Consider the following 26,939-nt stretch of genomic DNA (forward strand, 5'->3'; position numbering starts at 1 on the left):
GTATACGATGACAGAAATTTCAAAGGGTTGTTATGTAATCATGAAATTATAATTTTGAAGACTATGCTTAAAAAATGGATTGTATCAAGTGGAGATAAATGCATGTTTGTTTTTATTAAAATCACAGAAATAAATATGTATATGTATCTGAAGGAAATATACAAACTGAAGATATTTGTAATGACAGAATAGGTAATTCTATTTTTAAAAACTATCTTTCATGCCATTTTAATGTGCTTTTTATAATTTTACATGTGATAAAGTATGACATGAAATAGTCGAACTAATAATCAGCCAGGGTCAGTTTGAAAATGAGAAGACTTGCTTTTCATATTATCAGTAAATTGTAATTACTGATTTTTAGATTTTAGTAAATATTCAATGATATTTCCTAAAATTATCACTAGAGAAAATTAAGGAAGAAAAGGAAAAGATCAAGTAAGTAGAATGAAGATTTTTCTTTGAGTTTTAAAAACTCTTTCATTAAGTGAATCTTACCAGAACACTTCCAAGTTGTATTTACACTTAAAAGTGGGTTGGGTAAATGAGGAATATAGTTAAATAAATGAAGTGATATTCTTGTGAAAACGTCTGTACATTTTTTTTAAAAATCTGGATTAATCAAATTGTAGAGTTGCTTCAGTTCGTTCCCCTTTGTAGTACGAGGGACAAAAAACCGAAACTTGTGAAATGAAAAGGTTTGGATATGGCTTCAGGGCCATTTATGTCTTAGACAAAATGGCAAAATAAGCATTGCCCCCACTGCTGTCCCGCAAACCATCCCCATCTTCACCGTGTGTGTGTGTGTGTGTGTGTGTGTGTTTTGTGGCTGTCCTGGGGTTCCTCTCAGCGCTCTCTCCCACCACACCTCATCTAGCAAAGCCCTGCCTCCACTGCTCTCTCAACCATTCTGCTCTCCACACTGCAATAGGAATTATCTCCTTAAAAAGTAAATCTCATCACACGTGCCCCTTTTCAAAGCCCCCTTTCATTCTTTTATGTTCGCTCATAAGGTAATTAGCAAAAGTCTCATGCTGGCTTTTGCAGATTTAAGCTCCTCCCACTCAAATTTCACTCACTCATTTCCCACAAACTTTCTGGCCTTCTTTTGCTCATGTTCTTTCTTACCACATGCTTTTTTTTTTTTTTTTTTAAGATTTTATTTATTTATTTGAGAGAGAGAGAATGAGAGAGAACACATGAGAGGGGATAGGGTCAGAGGGCAAAGCAGACTCCCTGCCGAGCAGGGAGCCCAATGCGGGACTCGATCCAGGGACTCCAGGATCATGACCTGAGCCGAAGGCAGTCGCTTAACCAACTGAGCCACCCAGGCGCCCTTACCACATGCTTTTGTGTGCTATTTTCCTTGTGTTTAAAATGCCACTCCAATTCTACTTACCTATCTGTTCTTGGGAATGCTCTCTCTCAAGCACTTGCAGAGAACTCTGTACAATATATATACTCTCCAGACAGACAGATAGAGCCTCGGATCCCGGAGGGCTACCTAATGTGGGAGAACCCAAGTTCGACAGATCTCATACTTGTCACAGCTGCAACTGTATCACAGACACTAAATCACCATATTTATAATTATTTGATAAAATCTGTATGTCTAATTAGTCTGTTGGCTTTGTAAGTCCAACAGAACAGGGATGGTTTTACCATCTTGTGTTTATTGTGAACCCAAAATATGTATTGGTATAGTTTAGGTTGAGAGTGATTAAAAACGAAACTGACTGAAGCCTAAAGCAAACCTACAGACTGGTGTGGTTGTGCAGGCAGGTGCAGTCTTAGCGTCTGCATGCATGAGCAGACCCTCCAGCCATGTGGCTGAGCTGAAGCTTTCTTGGGCTCCAGAAGAGACCAGCTTCTGCAGTGTTGGGTCCCAGCGAGATCTCTGTGGTAGCAACAACAGCTCCAGCGTCTTCCGCAGCTCTGCTCCTGTTCCAGGAAGAAGGAGGAGTCTTGGTCCATTTCATTGGTTCCATTAGATGATGTGTCCATCTCTGAGTGGTCACTGAGGTCTGACGAAGGAAATGCACTGAATGACATAGGCCTGCACAACGCGGTCTGCTTGTGTTGCTGGGGAGTGAGTAGTGAGGAATCAGTCTTACCTAATGCAGGTGGGCTGAGGGGGAGAATGGTGGGTCACAAAAGCCCAAACCATAACCTTGTTATCGTAGAGAATGTGAAGATGGGTGGCAAAACCTGTAAGTATCCACATCAGCTGGTGCCTCACAGAGCGTAGGACATGGTCATACAGCTTGTCTGATGCTGTATTAAGTCTTAGACATGACCAAGTATGGGAAAGGCTTTCCGTTACAGGTATGTTATGTCCTACAAGTAAGAACTCAGCAACCATGTGTGGAATAAATGAATAAATGGTGCCTCATAGAAAACTGTGCATTTAAAATGCCACTGAAACTTGATACATTCAATAATGTGAAGTTATAGATAAATGTACAATGAAAAACATAGAAGAAAGCTTAACTTTAAAAAATTATTCATATATACCAATGCTATACAATATTATTCTTTAAAGTTTTGAAGAGAATGAACCAATATTTGGCTTTCCAACTTTATAGACAGAAATAAAAACTGTATAGTCTTTCTGGAGAATAATAGGTAATATGTACAAGGAGACAGAAAAGCTTTGATGTAGTAATCCCACTTTGGTTAAATATCCAAAAATAATAATTCCAAAGGAAAAAATCATCAAACCTTGAAAAAAAAAGGATAATAAAAACAAAGAAAAAAAGGTGTCAGTGCTCTTAGCTTGGAAAATTGGGAGATAAATTATTGAAATGAAATTTTGCTTTTAAAATAATGCATAAATTAGTGAATATCCTTATGTAAAATTAAGCTATGTTACAAACACAAATGTATACATTCAATTTAATTACAATTTCATGAGAACTCTGCTTGAAATGATTAAATCGAAAGAGGACTTAGGTGTTGGTAAATGTGGGATGTTTTATAACAAAAGTAATCCTTTTTATGTTTTCTTCTTTCAGTTTGTATAAATATTTACAATAATGTTAATGAAGTGCCTATGGTAATACATATGATACATGATTTAAAGTGGTGTAATGGCCAAACTTGCATTGAAGCTATACCACCACCAAGCTTCTGCTGTATCTTCTTTTCTTTGTAGATCCTCACACATTTGAAGAATAATGAAATTGCGTCCTTACTACATTTTTTCCCTATTGTCATACATGATGACATAGATTTTTTTCATCTTCGTTGAGATGTAATTGACAAAATTATGTATATGTAAGATGTACACCGTGATGATTTGACATACACGAATACATTGTGAAATAATTATCACAATCTCGCTAAGAAATCCTTTACTTGATATAGTGACTACGTTTTATGTGTGGTAAGAACACGTAAGATCCGCTCTCAGTGAGGTGCCTGGGTGGCTCAGGCAGTTAAGCCTCTGGTTTTTGGTTTTGATTGAGGTCATGATCTCAGGGTCCTGGGATCAAGCCCAGCCATGAGCCCCACCTCAGGCTCTGCACTTAGCAAGGAGTCTGCTTGGGATCCTCTCCCTCTGTGCCGCCCCCCTCCCTGCTCATGCACATGCTCATGTGTGCATGCATATGCACACACACGCTCTCTCAAATAAATAAATAAAAATAAATCTTAAAGAAAAAAAGATGCATTCTCATCAAATTTCAAGTATATAACACGGTATTATTAACGATGGTCACATTGCTCTACATTAGCTCTCCATAACCGGTTCACCTTGCATATCTGAAACTTTTATATCCTTTGACCAGTATCTGCCTTTTCCCTCACCACCCAGACCCTGGCAAGCACCATTCCACTCTGCTTCCAGCATTACATTTTTTTTCGATTCCATATACGTGAGTTCATGTAGTATTCGCTTTCTTCTGTGTCTAACATGTTACTTAGCATAATATCCTCCAGATTCATCCATGTTGTTGCAAATGACAGAATTTTCTTCTTTTCTAAGGCTGAAAAATTGCTGTCACTTTTCTTCTTTTTAGATTTAAACCAGCAAAAACAAAAAAAGTCTTCTTAGAGAAAATACATGAAATGCACTGCCGGGAATGGCCAGCAATCCCTGTACCGAGGATGAAAGATGACTCCAGACTTTGCCGTTGAAAGAGAGGAGAAGGCAAGGGGGTCAATGCTCAGAGACGAAGACGCTTTGCTCTTCTTTGCTCCAGCTTTTATTGGTCCTTCAGGAGAATCACAAATCCTTATCACTGCTTCTCAAGCACGGGATGTGTTGACAAGGGGTCTTAATGGAACTAGGAGGATCTGTTTACGGGAAAGATACGATATCCTAATCTGTGTGTTCTCTGAGTTCTGCTAAACATAGCCTAAGGGACAATGCGGACATCTCTTAGATCACAGGGCGGCTGTTTGGGGTTAGAGAACTTCGGGAAAGGTAATTCCCCGTGGCATTCCTCTGGCGGAGTGGTGAGCTGGCCCGGCATTCCAAAGGCCCACTCCCTTCTCCGAAACCTTCCATTGCCCCCAGCGGCCTCCGTGTTAACATTTTAGCAAGCCAGGTATTATGGATGACTTCATGCTCTACATTAACCCCAACAATGCACAATTATATTTATTTTGATAGTATGCCAGGAAAATCAATAGATAGACCTGTATTATGGCCCAGACTCTGTACTTAAATCACTATCCAACTAATTATAAGACAATTGCTGTGATAGTTAATTTTATGTGTCAGCTTGACTGGGCTAAGGGGTGCCCAGATAGTTGGTAAAAACATTATTCTGAATGTGTCTGAGAGGGTGTTTCTGGAAAAGATTAGCATTTGAATTGGTAGACTGAGTAAAGAAGATGCTCCCTCACCAGTGTACGTGGGCATCATCTAATCCTTGGAGGGCCTGAATTGAACAACAATTCTGAGGAAGGGTGAATTTGCCCTCTGCTTAAGTGGGGACATATGTCTTCACCTTGGTGCTCTTGGTTCTTGGGCCTTCAGACTTGGACCAGGACTCACACCATTGGCTCCCCTGATTCTCAGGCCTTCGGGTAGGGATTGGAACTACACCACGGGCTTTCTTGAGCCTCTCTGGCTTGCAGATGACAGATCATGGCACTTCTCAACCTCCTGTTGGTTCTGATTCTCTGGAGAACTCTAATACACTTAAGTAAGTGAAACAGAGGGTAACATATTTATTAATAAGGTACAATATTTTTATGGCTTAAACTTTATGTATCCTCTATTTCTACAAAATGAATTGCTAGTATAAGTGATGCTACTTTAGTGGATTCCCATGGAATCTAGTAATCAAAGATGTCTTATATTTGAAATATTAATTAATTCAATTAATTAATTCATTCATTCATTTAAAAAAATTGAATGCTGGCCCAACTTTTTATGATGATTTATATAATACATTATATCTTATTGAAATAGATATTATAGAGATTTCCTTGTGTGAATTGCTTTCAGATCTGTAGAGAATAAATAACACCAAAAATCCTTTTTAATGGAGCAAAAATATTCTTTTAAATTTGGATATAGGTTTCAGCATTTAAAATTTTTAATCACATATTAATTTTGTAATTACTATTTTAATATCTGGGTAAACTTAAATCTTAAATCTAGAAGATAAATTTACATTCATTTGTCTATATATTCTCACATATATATGTTTGTCTGTATATTCATATACATTTATATAATTTATATATATTTATTTATATATATATTTCCACATGTCTTTCCAGTAGCATATCTCCAGCCTTACTATTATTTAATCTATATCTCTAGAGCAAAGCTAGTTCATGCTTATAGTCTATCTTGCAACTAATAGTATGAACTGGATTGACTGATTCATTTTCTTTAATTTTAGATTTATGTGTATTTCAATGAGTAAAATTATCTACCACTTCCACTATGTTTGATCATGAATGTTTTTTGTTAATTCATATTGCTTAGTATGAAAATACTATTTGTTAGATAGGATCTTATATAATAGAGAAGTATATCATAATTTTTTTTTAAGATTTTATTTATTTATTTGGCAGAGAGAGACACAGAGAGAGAGGGAACACAAGCAGGGGGAGTGGGGGAGGGAGAAGCAGGCTTCCCGCAGAGTAGGGAGCCCGATGCAGGGCTCGATCCCAGGACCCCAGGATCATGACCTGAGCCGAAGGCAGACACTTAACGACTGAGCCACCCAGGCGCCCCAGTATATCATAAATTTGATAATATCTCTCACATATGCATGTTTATGATGTGTACAGAACCTCCAAGTAAACTAATACAGGCTTGAGTGGGATATAAGATGTTTATTTTAAAAAATACATATTTTTTTTAAATTGCAATGTGAAGGGATACCTGAGTGGCTCAGTCAGTTAAGTGTCTACCTTTGGCTCAGGTCATGATCTTAGAGTCCTGGGATCAAGCCCCATATCAGGCTCTCTGCTCGGCGGGGAGTCTGCTTCTCCCTCTGCCCCTCACCCCTTTGTGCTCTCTCTCACTTTCTCTCTCTCAAATAAATAAATAAAATGTTTAAAAATAACTAAATTGCAGTGTGAAGCCACATTCATAACTGCTAATTTTATTTTTATAGTTTCTGACCTGACGATTTCAGGATTTATAGATATTCCCCAAGGTGGCTAGAAAAAGGAAAACTAATCTTCATTTAAAATATTACTTTTGGGCACCTGGGTGGCTCAGTTGGTTAAGCGTCCGCCTCCGGCTCAGGTCATGATCCCAGGGTCCTGTAATCCAGCCGCACGTGAGCAGGAAACCTACTTCTCCCTCTGCCTCTGCCACTGCCCCTGCTTGTGCTTTTTCTGTCAAATAAATAAATAAAATCTTAAAATATATATATATATATATTACTTTTATTCACATAGTTAGCATTTTTCTCCTTTCCATTAGACTAAAGAAGAATATATTCAATGTATGAAGGAAGTTTCTTTGAGAACCTAATTTGGAAGACATTTTATTTAACTGAATTTTAAAATAGCATTAGAAAACAAAACTGTAATCAAACAAAAAGTAGTAGAAAAGATTGTCCTCAGAGTACATCACTAAATGCTGATTTGATAAAATGAAGATATCTAAGGCACTCAAATAGAAACATGCTCAAATGCAAAACCACTTCAAAACTAGGTAAAAACAAATGGATAGCAACAGTTAACTTTAGTAGCAAAAAAAAAAAAAGAAAGAAAGAAAGAAATTACACATTCAATGCTTGGGAGATAGAGTTTTGCAACTTCTTTAGTTGATAATATTGCTTTTTGATACCATGATACCCACTTGTATTGAATCCATATATATAAAATTCTTAAATCTATCAATCAAATTTAAAAGTCTGCCCAAAAGTCCCACAGGCTCAATGTTAAATTTCCCCACATTTGTCAAACCCGCTTATATTGAATTTCCGCTTACATCAACCTATTAGTTTCCCCAGCAATGTTGTGTTTTTATAGGGCTTTAAACCACTTCCTGGTGCCACAGAGAGAGGCAGAACAACAGAGTAGGTCCTACCGATGTGCTTTCCTACAAATATTGAATTACTTTGTTTTATCAAAATTTCTGTCTGATCTCTGGAAATTAGATATATAGTAAGCTTGTTTCACTTTCTATAAAGTTAGAGCAAAGTTGACTGAAATTGTGAAGATACTAAAGCTTGATGAAATATTTAACTGCTTCTATCTGTCACATCCTAATTTTGAAAATGGTTATTTAAAAAAAAAAATCCTGCAAATACTTCAGGGTAAATTTCCTATTTTAGAAAAAAAAAACAGTGAATAAATTTATTTTCCTTTTAGATTGTAAAATGTGGTTTGTTTTTAATACATAGGACATAAATTGCAGAGAGTCTATCTTGGGATTATATTTGGCACTAGAGGCCATGGAGTGGCTGTAAAAAACAGGATCTTGTAAAAAGTGTGGATATTGATATCACAATATTTTTTGTTGTTGTCCAACCATTCTAGGGAGGTACACTTAAATTTACTTTTATTACACTGAAAGAAGGAAACTTCTTACTGTTGTTGCATTTTGCCTGATTGGAAAGAAAACTTTTAAAAAATGTTCCCAAATTTTCATATTCAGGAGGGACAATTTGCAATTATATTGGGTTTATTGGATATCATTTGGATTTTTCTTGATTTCCATAAAAATTACCATTCAAAGTCTGTTTAAGGGTAAATCATATTGAATAGCAATACATTATCTAAAGAAACATCTATTTTCTTTAAGTAAAACAGGAGTTGAACAATCAAGTTCATTGTGAACACAGTCATATTCCAAATGATGAATGTCTGATGAAAGATGAGTAAAATAATTTAAAGGGGAAAAACATTCCTGTTTTTAGCTAACATTTTCCAAACTGCATTTTATGAGGTGTTAGTGTTCTGTAATAAAGAGGCTTCTGAATCTTTTATATACTAAAATGGAAATTTGTAATGTGCATTAGAAACATAAAAGTTTCAGAAATATTCTGTAATTATCAAAATTAGTGGTTCTGATGAACATAGTTCAATATTAATGTGTTACAGAGATAGAAGACTTCTAGACATCACTTTGCCCAACTCCCTAAAACCTCATTAACTGAGATTGGTCTAAGAAAGGGTTAGCTAGAGTTATACAAATATAAAAGGATGTCTATATATCATTGTATGTAAAGAAACTGACAATTCAGACTTTTCTGGTGTGAAGCCTGCCTCTACCTCTTGGGTAAGAGTCTTAATCTTATGTACCAAAGTTGTTTTTGTTGTTGTTGCTTTTAATCTACATAATAGGGATAAAAATTGCCTATGTCCTACAGTTGTTCTGAAGAATAATAATGTATATAGATGATGTAGAATACTGCTTAGAATATATATATGTATTTATATTTAATAAATAATAAACATATATAATATATATTTAATTTTTATATATCGAATAGTTATATTTATTTAATTTAATATATATTTAAACTTAATATATATTTAATAATATATATGTTATATGTATATTCTCACTTATATTTAATGTATTTTATTCCATAGATTACTCATGAGTATTTACTATATGAACATGCATTATTATATAATTACTATCCAGATTCTGAGGTTATGAAAGGAAGCAAAAATCTGGTCTTTATAGGACCATTTTTACTGACATAATTCTTATAAGACTGATCATTCAGAGTTTGCTGTCTGTTTAAAATTATTCACTCCATTGGGCGCCTGGGTGGCTCAGTTGGTTAAGCGACTGCCTTCAGCTCAGGTCATGATCCTGGAGTCCCGGGATCGAGTCCCGCATCGGGGTCCCTGCTGGGCGGGGAGTCTGCTTCTCCCTCTGACCCTCCTCCCTCTCATGCTCTCTGTCTCTCATTCTCTCTCTCACAAATAAATAAAATCTTAAAAAAAAAAAAAAAGAAAAAAAAATTATTCACTCCATCAATTGTATGAAAGTCTCTGTAATTGGTGGACAGTGTCTCAAGAAACTAAGAATACACTACAAATTTTTTGTAAAGATAATTTGTGAATCTTGAAAAGGTTGTAGGAGTTCTTGCATTTAATGAAAGTGATATGGTAAGAAATGTTCAATTTACAGTTGAAATTATCCACAAATGAAAATATGACTTATTTATACTGGTTAATATAAAAGAAGAATGTTGGAACAAAGCTGATGACAATAGATGGCTATCAAAGGGTCAAGAAAGATAGTTGATAAAATTAATGGGACATTTTACTGCTCTTTAAAGACTTCATTGACAAGTATATTCAAAGTCATGCTCAAATCAAAGACAAAATGGAAGAGTTCATATAGCAATTACCACATAATATAGTTAGAATATATATATTCTTTACATATATACATATTCTCTAATCAATATTTTATTCATTCTTTATTTTAAGAGCACTGAAAACTTAAACTTAGTTAAATGCAATGCCAGGTAAACTTATTTTCACAATTTTCCTCTTGTTTTTCAAGATAGGTTCCCAGTAAACCTTTATTTTTCAGTATTTATTAGGAAACTTTGTTGCCCATGAAGGACTTTTCAAATTTTCTGATGCAAATTGTACTCTGGTAGAAGAGATCTTCAAAAAAATTTAACTTAGCTCAGAAAATGGTAACTCGTAAATCTCATGAATGGGTAAATATGACAACTTTTTGTATTCACTGTTTAAATGACTGCTTCTAAATACACTGATTCATAATCATATAACAAACATCTATTAAGTGTCATCTACTGTCTATAATGCCAATAAGTGCAGTAATGGGGTAATAAGAATAAATAAAGTACAGTGCTGGTACTTGTGAAATTTTTTAGCATGTAGGGGAGATTGACATATAAATTATACTTTGATTCAAGCTATCAGAAGAAATGCACAAATTACCATGTGAGCAATAAAGAAGGATAACTCTTCTAATCAAAGAAACAATATTCCCTTAACAAAATTAAAAGAGCTAACCTCACTCCTACCCTATGGTTAAGTCTATATACAATTTATTTCATTAACTTATTCATTCAACAATTTGGGCATCTTTTAGTGCAGGAGGCACACATATGAAAACATATTACAATGTAGAATAAGTTCAAGAACATAGACTACTAATTAAGGCTGCTTTAGACAGTAGAAAGAGACTTCAGAGAGGACACAAAAATGACATTTGAACAGTCTCTGGAAGAACAAGTAATTTTCCATATTGGAGGCAAGCATCTGAAGAAGAGGATAAAGAAAGTGCCCTGGGCAGATGGGGGGAAACATGTGCAAATAAAGGATGTGAAAGATCAAGTGTTTAGAAAAGTTTTATCACACTTTAAAAAAAAAATAGCATTATTTCCAAGAAGAGTTGCCTCAGTAAAATTTATAACTTCCTGGTTCCTGCCCAACTTGTAAATTCCAAATTAAAGAAGATGTACCAGAGATTTGATATAAGCCCTGTGACCTATTCATCATGAAATGTACATTTAAAAATAACATGAAATGAATAATATTATTTTTCATTTTGTAATTGAGGCGTAACTTACAAAAACCATGCTGATATTAAATATTCTGCTTCATGATTTGTTTTAATTTATATAATCACTCACGTAACCACCAGTCAGATCATGTACACAAAATTTTCATCACACCTGTCCCCTAAACTCCCTTTCCCATTCACTACCTACCTACCCAGTGACATCATGAGTCTGATGTCTGTGATCATCATCATAAATTAGCTTGGGCTCTTTATGAAGTTCATTTAAATAAAATCACACAGCATGTATTCTGTTGTGTTTGGCTTCTTTCAGTCAAAACTATATTTTGAGATTCATCTGCTTGTTGCATGTATCTGTATTTTTTTAAATCTGTGTCGTATTCCATTTGTGAATATACCACAATGTATTTATCCTCTTTCATGTTGATGCACATTTAGGTTGTTTCCAGGTTGGGCTGTTAGGAAGAAAGCTGCTGTGAATAGCTTTATCATGGATGTCAGCAGACATTTCTGTTGGGCATATACCCCCAAATGAAATCCTGGGTCATGTTTAGTTTGAGGAAGTATTGAATATCATTATCTTGGAAATTGAAATTTGCTTTTGTATTTTGACACTGTAGAATATTATGGAAAAAAAATAATGCTGATGGTAGCCCTATTGCTTTGCTAAGGCTGTCATAACAAACTACCACAGACTGGGGTGGTTTAAACAACAGAAATTTATTTTCTCACTGTTCTGGAGGCTGGAAGTCCAAGATCTCAAGGTGTTGGCAGGTTTGTTTTTTTCTGAGGCCTGTCTCTGTGGCTTGCAGATGGCTGACTCTTCACTGGGTCCTCATATGGCCTTTGAACAGTGTCCATGTATGCCCGGTATCTCCCCATGTGTTCTAAGCTACTCTCAGTATAAAGACATCAGTTGGGTTGAATTAGGACCCATCCTGAAGGCCTCATTGTAAGTTAATTACCTTTTTAAATGCTCTATTTACAAATGCAGTCACATTTTGAGGTTCTTGGGGGGTTAAGGTTTCAACCTATGAATTTGGGGAATGGAATGCAATTCGGTCCATAGTAATAGCTTAGTCCGATTTGCTATGTTCAGATATTTATTTTTAATACCTAAAAATATCTCTTGACTCCTAAAAGAATAATTCCATGAATACTGATTCATAGACCTAAATAGATGTGATACTTCCCTAAATACTTTTAGAGAATAACTTAAGGGCAACATTTGATAAAGCGTTGAACTCCTTATGTACCAGTGAGGAAATTAGAACTTCCTCAGATAGCTACATTTATATGGAAGAACTATTTCCAATTATAAAGAATTTTTATTTTAAGTCATATGATTATAAATTATGCTATGTAAAAGTATAAGCATTGCTTTATTTCCTACAAAATAGAGTTAAGAAAAATGATGTTTTCTGATTTCACACTAGGTTAGAAAGGAAAAATAAATTAATGGAGATCTTAAATAAATGAATCTTCTGTATGGTATATATACATTATTTCACCTTATCTCTTTCAACACTCAATGATAGAGGTTATTATTATGTCTATTTTACAAATGTAAGAGCTAGGGACCAGACTGGCCAAGTGTTCCAAGGTCCATGGCAACCTCTTTGCTTTTAAGTCAAGGAATCTTTATAATATCTAAGTTTTAATTCAAATACACATATTTCCATAATATTCTTGGAACATCTGGTCTTGTTCATTGTCAGTGTTCTTTCAAGCAGAAAATATATATTCACTTACCTGGGCCAGAGGCAATATTGTGTGGTGAAGACAGAAAAGTAAGATAAAAAAGGTCCCTGTCTTTGTGTAGCTTACAGTCTAGCATGGAGTTACATAATGTTAGAGCCAATACATATATGCAGTAAAACAATATTGCAACAAAGTAACTATATTATCTTCTCACAATTGAACTTAAATTATATTCTTTTTTTTTTTTTAAAGATTTTATTTATTTATTTGACAGAGAGAGACACAGAGAGAGAGGGAACACAAGCGGGGGAGGAGGAGAGGGAGAAGCAGGCTTCCCACAGAGCGGGGAGCCCGACGCGGGGCTCGATCCTGGTACTCCGGGATCATGACCTGAGCCGAAGGCAGACGCCCAATGACTGAGCCACCCAGGCGCCCCTTAAATTATATTCTGGCCTCTAATTTATTAGTGGAAATATTTTCTCTGAGGATTCATCTAAATTCTTGAGATCGCTTGGTTGGTCAGTTCAGACTTAGCGGTCAACATAATTGATTGATTGGTGTCGATGCATCCATGCCTGCCATTTCTTGGGACATCCTCAATGGTTTCCTTCCAGTTCCACTCTGTGTATTTCTGCTATATACCGTTCCTATCTCTTTTGGTACAACAGTTCTCTAAGGAACATCTATGTTGTTCTGAGGTATAGGAAACTGGTCTGCAGCATTCTAAGAGCTAGGGACCAGAAGTTGTTTCAGGGTTGAATGCCTAGAAATATCAGTAGGACTGTTTTCATGCTCCTACATCATGATGTGCGGTGAGATACTCTAGGATTTGGTCAATTTCCTGACTTTATCTAGAGACCTAGCCAGTTTCCTGAGCTCCTACATTTCCCAAGCTCTTAAATTTCCCAAACTTATGGGCCCTTCCTATTGCTTACTCTGCCTACCAACCCCCACTCTGGGATTCAGTAAGGCTGAGCTCTCTTGTTACTACTCTAATTCCTCTTCTTCCGTTCTAGAGTCTGGATGAACTTTATATAGTCATGGGCAATTGGATGGGATGTCGTGATGCTTGCTCTCACTCATTATATGCTTTCCAGGTAGAAAACTCTCTTTGTTAATATGTTAAAATATTACCCCATAATAAAAAGTAACTATGGAGCTTTAAGAAATGTGTGTTGTATAGCAGAACTGACCTGGATGAGAGGCTTCGGAGAGTTTCCGGGAAGATTCAGAGAAATTGAATTTAGAACATAGCTCTAAAAGATAAATAGGAATTAACTGGGTGGAAGTATTACATGTATATGAGGTTGTTCTAAAGCTGGGAGAAGGTTAGTGATTTTGAGAAGGCAAAGTATGTCTGGAGGGCAAAAAGCAGTGGGGAAATACCATGCAGGACACTAACGGGTATATTATGGGTATTTGGTCTTTACCCTAGAGGTAATTGAAAAGTGTTACTAGTTTTAATTAGGGAAGAGGGTAATCAGGTGTGATTTTCTAAATGATCCTTAAAGGGGAATGAATTAAAAGGGGTTCAAGGCAGATGCTGAGAAGTCAGAGACCATTTATAAAAACTAGTTCCTTTCCAACAGCAACAACAATAATAATTATGCTATGGAAAGTTGAGATCTGAGTATTTACCAGCTGCCAAACATTTTTAATGTACCTTTATGTATTATCCTATTGAATCTTCACAAAACAATGAGCCTCATTTTAAAGGTGAAGAAAATAAAAGAGAGTTTAAATAATTTAAACCCAGGCAATCTGCAGCCAGAGATCATAAGCTCAGCAAGCATACTGTTTTGTTTCAGGTAAGTGAAAATTCATTGCAAAAATACCTTTACTTTCTCACACCCCATAATCAATAGCAGACACGTGCAAGACAGCTATAAAGAATTAAAAATAGAAGCTTTAGAGAACATAATTTTTCTTCATGTAACTATAAAACATTTAGAATGTAAACCTAAGTAGACCTAGTATAATGTTGACTAGTAACTTGGCAAGTTTTACCTTTTGTTACCTTCTCTATTTAAAAACACCATAATTTTATATCTGTATTAGTAATACAGAATATTTTCTCATTACTAATATTTAACTCAAATTACTAAACTTGAAGATTCTGCATATTTATTTATCAATTCTATTAATTTATTATTTTGAGAATCCTACTGTATACAATGTTAAAAAATACTCATATTCCACATGTTATGTTGAACATTTATCTCTCTAAAACTAAAATCATTTACTTTGAACAAAATCACTTTATATCACTATATTATTCATTATTTCCAGTCTCATTCAGTACAGGTTAAAGGTGTAGCATTCTTCCAAGTTAAAATAAATAGAATACAGGAGAAAATCTAACATTTTTTGAGTAAAATGATTCTTCATCATAAATGCCTTGCATCATAAAATATTTAAAAGTACCAGAATATACCATTTTAACTGCAATCCATAAACACAGGATGTGGAATCTCAGAGGTGTTCTTGTTTAATATCAACAATTGAAAAGTGAACCACAACATCTGCTGTTTGTGAATTTTCTCCCCATGATGTCTTATTTCAGTTTCAAACTGGGTTGCGTGGGGGCTGAAATTTTCCTTTTAATATGTAGCCTGTTTCCTCCCTTTTCATTTTGGGCTGGGTGATGCTATGAATTTATATTTGACGATGAGAAACTAGTGGAAGGAAAACACTAACATCTTCACTGAGAGAAGTTAGTAATAGAGTTTAGTAAAAACCTTTACTAAGAGCCAAGTGTCTTACAATTGATTTAATAGTTCTATGAGCAATCCAACTCTATAGCATAATGACTCAATTTCTGGAAATGTTCCTAATTCAATTTACACACACACACACACACACACACACACTATTGGATTTTTTTCCTTTAAAAAGATGTAAAAATGTGTAAAAAAAAAAAAGAACATAAAATAGCATACACACAGCTAAGGAATGAAGACATTCTGACATAGTTATATCAGATTATTTTATATTTTTTGATAAATAAATCAGTACAAATAATATTGTGATCTTCTGTGTTTCCTCTCCAGTCTTATGCCCCAGAAGCCATTATTATAATTAGGTTTCATATTTCATTTCATATAAATATCACAACATATATATCTACATATATGCATATTTATTTTTAATTGAGACAAAAGGATTTCAAAACTATACAAAATGCTCTGCACTTTGCTTTGTTGACTTATGTCTGAGACCAATTAAACTTGATACATATAGTTCTGCTTTATACAATTTGACAGCTGCATAATATTCTAGTGTTCCAATATCTAACAGGTATTCTTCCATTTCTCTTCTGATAGATGCTGAGTTACAATGTTTCAGTAAAAGCCCTTCATATGTCTTTTTGGAGCTAGACGATAAATATTATTTATAACATATTCTTATGATATACCGTAAGTGTAAATTTTAAGTCATAAGGCATACACATATTCAGAAACAATACATAACAGTATATTGTTCCCCAGAGTAGTTGTGGCAATTCTGCCAGTTTTCCTTTTCTTTATATGTCAATATCTTGCTATTTCTTTCTTGATATTACATTGTCCAATTTTGTCTATTGAGCTTTCTTTATATATACGTATCTGAAAATATTTAAAAAGGAAGTAATTAAGACTGCATTTAATTTTGTAATAAATCATTATCTATTCATCTCTGTTTACACTCACTCACTGGATCTACTCATCCAGTCTAATCATTTTGATACAATCAATATACTATGTGACTCTCAAATTCGTATCTCAACTCTAGCTTTCCACATTAACTCCAGTTATGTATAGACAATTGCTGTCAGACCACTCAGCTTGAATGTCTAATAGCCATTCCAAACTTAACTTGTTCATGTCGGTTTCAGACATTTTCTCCCCAAACGGACTTCTCTAACGATGTTCTCCAACAGAATCAGTAAAAACTCCAAACTTTTAACCTCGTCTCCCGCCATCCCTTACTCTTTTACTCTTATATTCCACATGAAATTAATCATTAAGCACTGTTGACTCTACTTTCAAAATACTGTGGGTGTAATATTCAGCCACTTTTTCGTATCTCCACCCAGCACCACTCTTCTAATCCACAGTTGAAGAAACCATCATCTCTTCCCTGACTATTGCAACGGACACCTAAATTGTCTTGCTGCCTCCATCCACGCCCACTTACTGTCTGTTCTCAAAACAATAGTGTTCAGCCCAAACATAATTCACATCTTGTCATTCCTCTGCTCCAAATCCTCTTGAAATTCACTCTAACTAAAATCCAAAGTCTTTGCGTGGTGTTCAAGGTGATCTCGCTTCTACTACCTCTCAGACCTTTTGTGCAACAACTTCCCCCACCTTTGTTCATGCAGCTACAACTACAATGCTCTCTCCCCAAGAATATTCCCCTGTGTGTGCCTGAGGCTGGAACACTTCCTCCAGATACAATGTCTACTCCCATGCGCAACTTAGCTCCTTACTCAAAAGCCACTTCAGAGATGTTTTTTGGCCCCTATATCTAAAATTTCAACAACCTCCCACACACCCAAAATATTATATTCCCCTTCCCTGCACTAGTTTTTTTTTTTTTTTTTCTTCTTCTCCTTAACACTTATCAATAGCTAACATGTAACATATCTTACTGGCTTCTCAGCCCCCAGCACAGTGTCTGCCACATGACAGGCACACTCAATAAATATTCCTTAATTTCATGAAACATATATTTTAGTGAATGTTACTATCTTACTATAAGTTAAAAACCTTACTATATTACACTTAAAATATATAAATTAAAAATAATTTACCTATTTATCAAAGTTGACTTACTTTGGAAATGAGTTTCGGTAATGACTTCTTTACAGTATCTCTGCAGCATGATTTTTAACTCAATTGCCGTTTACTTTAATAAGTATCAGATGTTTTGTTACTTTTTTATCATTTTATGTTGCCTCTAAAAGAAGATGCAGCCTTCTTCCTATTTGGACATAGTGAAGTGTTTTGCATACTAAAGTAAATATTTAAATATATAACCATTCATATCTTTTCACAATGGTATTAGACAGTATACAGCTGTATCGAGCATGTCTGTGATATATTAGGCAAAGGATATCTTTCATGATGTAAATAAGACATATCATTACAGTTCCTTTGCTTTCTGAAAAAGAATGAGTATTCAAATACATTTTCCTTCATATTTAGATGATGCAAATTTGGCCAAACAGCAGTTATCCCCTTGCTAAAAAATATTACTTGAATATTTTGAAGGAATATTGAATGTATCAAGTAAATTCAGAACACACTACCAAGAAATAGATGCAAGTTGAATTTATTTGGAAATGAAATCACTTAAAATACCTGCTGTGAGACAATCATTAGAGCATAGTAAGCTGTGGTCTTTGGTTCAGTTTTGCTCACAGTACCTAACTCATTATAAATTTACCCAGATTTTCTTTAATTTAATAGCATTTACTTGTCCCCATCATCCTCTGCCTTTAAAAAGAAGTGAACCACAAACTTTTGATTATGATCTTGTAGCCATAGAAAACTTGGAAAATATAATCACAATTTAAAATTAACTCTTTGTCTTTAGGTTGAAAAGAAATGCTTTGAATTGCATGCCTTCACTTAACCACAGGTGATATTTCATAAGTTTAAAGTAGAGTTTCAAAAAAAGGGGTACTTTCAAATAATTTTCCATGCCTTCATTCAGCAGGTAACCCAAACCTTCATAATCCCCAAATGCTGCACTTCAAAGTTATGCTAAGGAAAAAAATATTGAAAAGAACAGCCTCTCTTTCCAGTTGATTTAAAACATCACTAGCTTATTTTCAGTACACATATGGAGTTACTTTTAAAAAGAAATCTTGGAATATTGCCAGGCTACATACAGGAAAGGCTTTTCTCCAGAGAGAGCTAAAATTCATTATCTGAGCTTTGGGACACCCATGTTCCTTCAAAATTTGGACACATCTTTGTTCCTCCATGATTAGTGATAGAAGTTTGACTTAAAATAAGAGACTGCCTACTCAGTGTGTAACTAGAGTCTGAAGAATCCGAAAGATTGTGTTATTTTGAATTGAAATGGGTTAATAATTATGCTTTTAAATAAAATAAAATATTATTTACATGATGATAGTTTTCAAATAAACTACAGAGTAATTCTTAAAGAAACCTGAAATTATTTGCAAAAATGTAACACTCATTATGTGTTTATCAGTAAAATAAAGTTAAATTTTGGACGCTTTATCCTCTTTCTCTCCTCATTAAATGGTTGCTTCTCTCATTTAAATCCATGTGAATACTATTTTTCGGGAGAAAAATCACTAAATCCGAGGAAGCTAAGGGCAATAAAATTATGTCACTATTGTTGTTAGTGACCATTTCATGGCAATAAATATTTCAAAAAATTAGATCTATTTTTGATGCATAAAATAAACCTAGCAAAGTGGGAACCAGTATCTCTGCAGCATGATTTTTTAACTCAGTTGCCATTTAAACAGTGTTTATAGTGAAACAGTATTATAAATTAAGAGAAAAAAGTAAAATCAACATATGAATCAGTAATAATCTGTAACATTCCAATGTAAAATATTACACAGTGATAATTATCTTCTGGATTCCTTATACATGTTTCCAGTGCATGTAACACTTTTTGGTTTCCTTTTTTATTTTTATTTTTGGTGAAGTAGTAAAATCAAAATCCTCATAATTGATAATGAAGAGTCTATCACTACAAAACAAAATTAATATATATTAATATAAAACCAGTTAAGTAGACACAGGACATGATTTCTATAAGGTATACAGTACCTTAGATTGTGGTGCATCCATAAAATCGAGCAGGTGTTACACAGAACATTATTTTTAAAATATCAATCCTACACATAAAAAAGAATAAGTGTATTTCGTTGTATGCTGAATAAAGAAGCAAAGAGTTTTGTTTATCCCCATATTTAATTAGTCAGGACAGAAAGATGTAGAATTCCAGAAACTGACCAAATGAAGGAAAAGTTTGGCACATCGAGAGTGTATTTTATATCACAGCGGGCATTGCACCATACCATAGGAGTTTTTTGGGTTTTTTTTAAGATTTTTATTTATTTACTTGAGAGAGAGAGAATGAGAGAGAGAGAACACATGAGAGGGAGGAGGGTCAGAGGGAGGAGCAGACTCCCTGCCGAGCAGGGAGCCCGATGTGGGACTCGATCCCGGGACTCCGGGATCATGACCCGAGCCGAAGGCAGTCGCTTAACCAACTGAGCCACCCAGGCGCCCGACTGAGCCACCCAGGCGCCCGACTGAGCCACCTAGGAGCCCCCATAGGAGTTTTTAACCACTTTAATTTTGCCCACAAAGAAGGCCCAGACACTTTCTGTATCTGCATAATTTGATAGCATTAGGTCTTACGAACTTAATGATGAATGATTTCAAATGGAACCAAAGCATAAGTTCTACTGAAAAGAGTAATGGTAGAGCTGGGCTAAGATTACTTCTGTAAAATGAATTAGAATACTATGAGCTGCCATGTATCAGTGATAAGTCTAGCATATTTCAGTACTGCAGCTATTGGAGAAATGACTCTGAATCACTTGAGCATCACAAATCCTAGGTCATATTTTTATTTCCAGCCTCACCCTTTGTGCTGAGTCCAAGTATACAGCTCCAGTTGATTTCAAAGGCAGTAGATGAGAGACAAAGAGGAGCAAGGATTGTTCTACCTCAGCAATTCATGAACCCTCTAAGGCCACTGATTTTGAAAGAATATGGAGACCTTGGCATCTAGCAGAATAGAACCAGCTACTCTTTTCTGTGCTACTCCCATGAGGCAGCACAAACGCTTATCCAGTTTACCATCGCAAATGATTCTCTACGTCCAGAAAATTACAACTCTCTTCCTCTCCGCACTCCAAGGACTCGTAAAACCTAAATTAAACATAACTGTCCAAAGAATTATTTTCAGCAATGTTAACATTTCAACAAGGGAAATAAATGGAACTATGTGATTTGAATAATTTTATAATATTAAATAGAACAGTATTTTGTAACATTTAACCATCATTTATTATTTTTTACATTGTGATTTTAAAAATATTTTATGGGTCCAGGGTAAGGCTATATAGTATATTACTAAAACATGTGTGTTTCTGATTCTAAAATTGTTAAAGCTTTCCGAGTAATATTTCTTTCATGTTCTTTATACATAAATCCCCTTTTTTCCTTTGAAGATAGTCTCCATTTCCATTCAAATAGAGTATGTATTTATATACATTTAAAGGACATATCCAGTTCTAACAGTCTAACAATGTGTTTTGGTGTCCAAAATATTTTTTACTAACCTATATAGTTGTGCTGAGACTTTCCTAAGTGAATACTCATAGTTTTAGTAACCATATTAATTAAAGTATCACTTCCTTCAAAAGCAGTGACTGAAAGCTGTTGGAAATAATAAATTAGATTAGGAAACTTTAGATATGTGTACAAAAATAACTACCATTTATTGAAAACTTACCATGTTCAGTCATTATACTATTATTATACACATCACCTCATTTAATTGTTGCAACAGTCCTGTGAGTTAAGCATTATTTTGCCCTTTTTATAGATATTGAATCAAAGGATTACAGAGGAAATAATTTTTTTTTACATTATAAATCTCATTCATATAAGATCTTAGAAAAGGCAAAATAAATATATAGTGACAGAAGGCAGATTTGTTGTTGGTAATTGACTGCAAAGGGATATGTGTAAATTTTTGCCTTTAATATTGGTAGGTACATAAATTACTCAAGATTACAGATGGGGCAAAACTGGAGCTTGGACCCAGATCTATCTGAATTGAGAATTCTGGTTTTGACTATGTTTTATCGCTTCTCTGTTCTGGTGGTACAGTATTTTGAACTGGAAAAACTCTAAGGTACGATTTCTAGGTTTGGGGATTGTAGTTGTTCAATAAATGTTTATTTCATTGGGTTTATAAAATATATTTTATTTTGAAATTATTGAGTCTCTTTTGTGGGTCAGCCATGTGCTGAGTGCAAACAAAGATAACTAATATGTGATCATGGTCCTAGCAGAATGAACCCTGTACAGCAGAGGTTAGCAAACTTTTTCTGTAAAGGGCCAGATGGTAAATATTTTAAGCTTTTGGGGTCATACAGCCACTCAAAACTAATTGACTCTGTCGTTTTTAGCATGAAATTTGCCACAGAAAATCTATAAGTGAATGAGCATGACTATACTCTAATAAATCTTTATTAAGGACTCTGAAATTTATATTTCATATCATTTTCAGGTGTCAATAAATGTTCTTCTTATCATCTTTTTCAACAATTTTAAAATGTGAGAATCTACCTTTGCTCCCAAGCCACACTAAAACAGGTATTAAAATAATAAAATAAAATAAATAAAATGGGTATTAGGCTGGAATTGGCCGGTGAACCAAGGCCAGCCAACTCCTGTTGCTGCTTTGTAGATGTAAAAACACGCCACATGTGGCCACTTAAATTTAGCTTGTCCAAATCGAGATGTGCTGTTAAGTGTAAAACACACACTAGATTTTTTTTTTAAGATTTTATTTATTTATTTGAGAGAGAGAGAATGAGAGACAGAGAGCAGGAGAGGGAGGAGGGTCAGAGGGAGAAGCAGGCTCCCCGCTGAGCAGGGAGCCCGATGCGGGACTCGATCCCGGGACTCCAGGATCATGACCTGAGCCGAAGGCAGTCGCCTAACCAACTGAGCCACCCAGGCGCCCCACACACTAGATTTTAAAGACAATACAAAAAGTTTTAAATGTCTCATTTGTAATTTTTATATTGATTATATTTTAAAATAATAAGATTTGAAATGATAAGAATGGTATTAAAATTAGGTTCACTTGGTTCTCCCTCTTTTTATTAAAGATTGTTAATTGATTTTAAAAAGAGAAAGAGAGAAAGTGAGCAGGATGAGCGGCAAGGGAGAGGGAGAGAGAGAATCCACAAGCAGGCTCCCCAGTGAGCATGGAGCCAGATGCCCGGCTAGATCCCAGGACCCTGAGATCATGATCTGAACCAAAACCAAGAGTCAGCCGCCCAACTGACTGAATCACCTGGGCTCCCTTTCCGCCCCCCTTTTTAAACATAAGTCCTAGAAAATTTAATATTATACATGTAGATCACATTATATTTCTAAAATGGTGGTTTAGAGGTCAACAGATACTTACTATATATTTTTAACAATATCATTATTTATTAGATATTGAAGTAGGAGGGTGCCTGGGTGACTCAGTTGGTTAAGCGACTGCCTTCGGCTCAGGTCATGATCCTGGAGTCCTGGGATCGAGTCCTGCATCGGGCTCCCTGCTCTGCAGGGAGTCTGCTTCTCCCTCCGACCCTCCCCCCTCTCATGTGCTCTCTCTCTCGTTCTCTCTCTCTCAAATAAATAAATATAATCTTAAAAAAAAGATATTGAAGTAGCATAAAAAATGTCATTAGAGAAAAATTTTTAAAACTTGATCAAGTTTTGAAAGCAGAATAAATATTTTCAGTGTAGAAAAGGAACTAAGGTATTTAAGGCACAGATATGTTTGGTATTAGTGTGTGTCTGTGGAATGAAAAGTCATTTTTGCTAGAAAATAAAACATTATAGCAAAAATGTAAAATCAAAAGATGATGCTCTACCAGTTACCCAAGATCAGATCATGAAGGTTTTGTTTCCCATGCTGAGGATCTTAAATTTTACCTGAAAAATGAAGTCACTGACAGTGTTAAGTAGGGGTGGACGCAGTAAAATCTTTAGGAAATGTGGTAGGTGAGGTGGTAAGAGGGAAATAGTAGTCAGAAATAAGTCTCATGTTTCTAGCTTATGTCATCAGGTGAACTATAATGTCATCTGAAGAATAATAAAATGTAGCAGTAGAAAATTACATCTTCTTTGCAGGCTATTTACTTGCATACTTGTCTTGTGCAGGGTGGTGTATGAGTAAGCTGAGAAAGTGGGAAAAAGTTCAAATTGAGACCATGGAAACTTAGCAGTTGAATAGTAATAATTTTTCTGATATGTGGACATTTTAGCTTAAAAGTCAAGAGGGGTCATAGACTCACAGATATTGAAAACTGCAAAACAACTTACAAATTGGGAGTCAACCCCTTAACAGCTACGTGAGTGCTTTGACAAACATGCCTGTCAAATAGGCATCCTTATTAAGACTCAACATTTCCAGTAACAAGAAATATATCACCTCTTGGATCTAAAGACACTTATGACTATTAGAAAGTCATTCTTTATGATTAAAAGTAAAATCACGAACCACTTAGTGTCCTTCCACAAGCAATACCACCACCACATTTAATTTCAAGAGTCCCAATCAGCTATTATGTTTTCTAGTGATTGTTCTATTGTGTGAATGAGGTAATCTTTGATGATTAGATGCCCCCACAGACAGAATTCTTTACTGGAAGAGTAATCAAAATGTATAGAATTATGCATGTGAATTTTTCATTACAGTAAGCAAGTCCGAGAGCTCATGTCTTCAAATGTTAATGGCACATAGCTCTGCCTGGGATATCCTGCAAGCTCTTCCAGAGTAATATGTCAACCCAAGATTTTTCTTCTTCATCTACAGAAACGATATTTCTTTCCGTTTTCTCGTATTGGCAAATGACACAAGCATGTCCATCTGGCCCATCAAATTGAAAGAAACCTGCATCATTTGTGTCTTTTTGTTCTCTAACTATGTACCATCTTTTCAAATCTTTCTCAATTCCTTTCCTTCTACATTTTTTGCAAACATTTTATTATTTCCTAATTGTTTTCATAGTCTTCATTATCTCCCCAGCACAGATCTGATTTTTCAGTCTTCCTTAGTGTAAACCTTTTGATTTTTCATCATATGGTCTTCAGGACGGGTTTTCCAAAATACACTCTTCATATCCAGTGGTTTCTGTGGAGGGCAGTGGTATCAAGGGCAGGGGATTGGAGAGAGAGGGAGGGAGATCCACCTTCCAAGCTTACCAACTCTACTTCAGCGAGTACAATTCTTTTTTTTTTTTTTTTTTCTTTTTTGGCCACATAAGTAAGATTTTTCTTTGATTGAATAGTTCCACTGTTTAGAAACTTGGCCAAATATTTCAGTCTGGCTTCAAAATATTTACTCACTTAACTTCCCTCCTTTTTCACACCTTTTGCAATGAAGTTGTAACAGATGATAAAACGGAAGATTCTGTGGAGAAAAAAATATATATAAAAGATTTGAAATGGGGCGCCTGGGTGGCTCAGTTGGTTAGGCGACTGCCTTCGGCTCAGGTCGTGATCCTGGAGTCCCGGGGTCGAGTCCCGCATCGGGCTCCCTGCTCGGCGGGGAGTCTGCTTCTGCCTCTGACCCTCCCCCCTCTCGTGTGCTCTCTCTCTCTCATTCTCGCTCTCTCAAATAAATAAATAAATCTTAAAAAAAAAAAAAGATTTCAAATGCAGAATTTACTGCGGGGACACTTAAGAGTTTTGCAACTCCAAGACCATCGGCCAGATCGGGGAACTAGGAAGGGTTATGGTTGAGAGAGAGTTGTAAAATCACATCTTTGAAGTGAAGCAGACAACACTGCTATTCCCCTCTCCAAATAGAGAGGACTGAGGGGCACTACAACCTTACCCTATGCCTTACGAGGGGGTACCCACAGGCCTGTGCAAAGCATCTTTTATGTATATGCCCCTAAACCTAGGTGAGGCCAGGGAGAGTGGAGTGATGCCCAATTCGCCCCTGGGAAAGCAGTAGGTTAGTAGGTTAACAGTTCTGCCCTCCACCATTCCGTCCTACCTTGGTCCACAAAGGGACTGCGAAGTAAGCCAGGAGTAGGACGGTTAGAAGCAAGAGTGTTGCAGAGTTATGTTCCCTGAGGATGGACTCGGAATTTCCCCAAAGCCCCTCATACAAAAAAAAGCTCACCCTAACAGACCCCAGGCTCAGGGAGTGTGAAGCCACCTAGAAAATAAAAACTTCTGTTCCATCCCCAACCTCTCCTACCTCCTCCCACTTCAATTCTACAATGGGAACCAGAGAAAGTGAATGGGGAGAGTAGACACCGAATATCCCACTCATTCTAGGCCAATTACAGACCTTATCATGGTGTGAGAGGACAATATGCATTAAGTTTGCCTAAGAATAAAATGTTGATTAATAAAGTGGACTAGATACATTCTTTTTTTTTTTTTTTTTTTTTTTTAATTACCGAATTGAGGCTCTCTCCTGAAACTTAAAATCATTTTAGGACTTTTACTGAAGAGTTAGCAGCAATTTCAGAAGAACTTTTTATTTGATCCCAGCCTATAAACTGTGTATTTAACCAGCATTTATCTTGGGGCGCCTGGGTGGCTCAGTCAGTTAAGAGTCTGCCTTCACTCAGGTCATGATCCTAGGGTCCTGGGGTCGAACCCCTCATTGAGCTCCCTGCTCAACGGGGAGCCTGCATCTCCCTGTCCTGCTCTCCCTGCTTGTGCTCTCTCTCCCTCTCTCTGTGAAATAAATAAATAAAATCTTTTAAAAAAACATTTATAAAAAACCCCAGCATTTATCTAAGGTTTGTTTCAGTCACACACACATGCACATGCACACACACATTCATACATCATTTACCTTTTGGAGACTATATGATGCATTTGTATTCTTTCTACAGCTGCCCTTTGTTCATGCTGTTTGCTGACTTCACATAAGGTATCAAAGTGTTCCAAAAGCCAGCTGTACCCTCACTTCCTCCATGCCAGACCCCTACTTCCCAGACAGGCTGTCTCTGTGTCATCAGCCTTCGTCTGAAATTTGGGACGTGTCCTATGAAAGCCAATGCTACGGTTAGAATGCTGAAAAGATAGTGTACGTCGCCTGTCCTCCAGAAGCTCACAATCAAATGGGATTTGCTTGTGAAATATAAAGAAGTTCAGGAGAGGAAAAGATCCACTGTTTTAATTTTTTTAAATTTCTTTATTTCCCCAAAAGTGAAGAGCAAAAACTGCCTATAAAAATATAATGTGTACTATATTTAACTTCAGTTCATTGCAGTTATTCTGATTAGAATAAACTTTTTCTTTCTCTCTCACCTGGATGGGTCAAAAGTAAAAATTATGAGCTCAGTTTCCCACAAAAGATAATGGAGGAAAAAAAATGAATGTATTTCAAATATAGCTAATAAACCCCTATTAATATCCCACTTCTCGAACAATCAGATATTCTTTAGCTGTAAATAATATAGAGTATGATTACAATAGCAATCATAATAATAACAATAGTAAGAATTTAAATTTTATAAAAACCTATTTTCAAAGAATTAAATTACTTT

At 35.5% G+C, this 26,939-nt stretch overlaps 1 long non-coding RNA gene across 1 annotated transcript in view; it reads right to left on the minus strand.

Moving 5' to 3' along the window:
* Positions 1 to 202: 202 nt before the first annotated feature.
* The window catches only part of LOC123860529 (uncharacterized), a 111,688-nt gene continuing 84,951 nt past the window's right edge, over positions 203 to 26,939 (minus strand). The window contains exons 3-4 of the long non-coding RNA XR_010410633.1: positions 6,679 to 6,810; positions 203 to 5,148 (exon numbers count right to left, since the gene is read on the minus strand). This is a non-coding gene — a long non-coding RNA (uncharacterized LOC123860529). The remainder of the gene's footprint in view (positions 5,149 to 6,678; positions 6,811 to 26,939) is intronic.

Source organism: Mirounga angustirostris, unplaced genomic scaffold (assembly GCF_029215605.1).
Source record: "Mirounga angustirostris isolate CCGP_5_RB_7025 unplaced genomic scaffold, mMirAng1.0.hap1 SCAF_4, whole genome shotgun sequence".
NCBI classification, from domain to species: Eukaryota; Metazoa; Chordata; class Mammalia; order Carnivora; family Phocidae; genus Mirounga; species Mirounga angustirostris.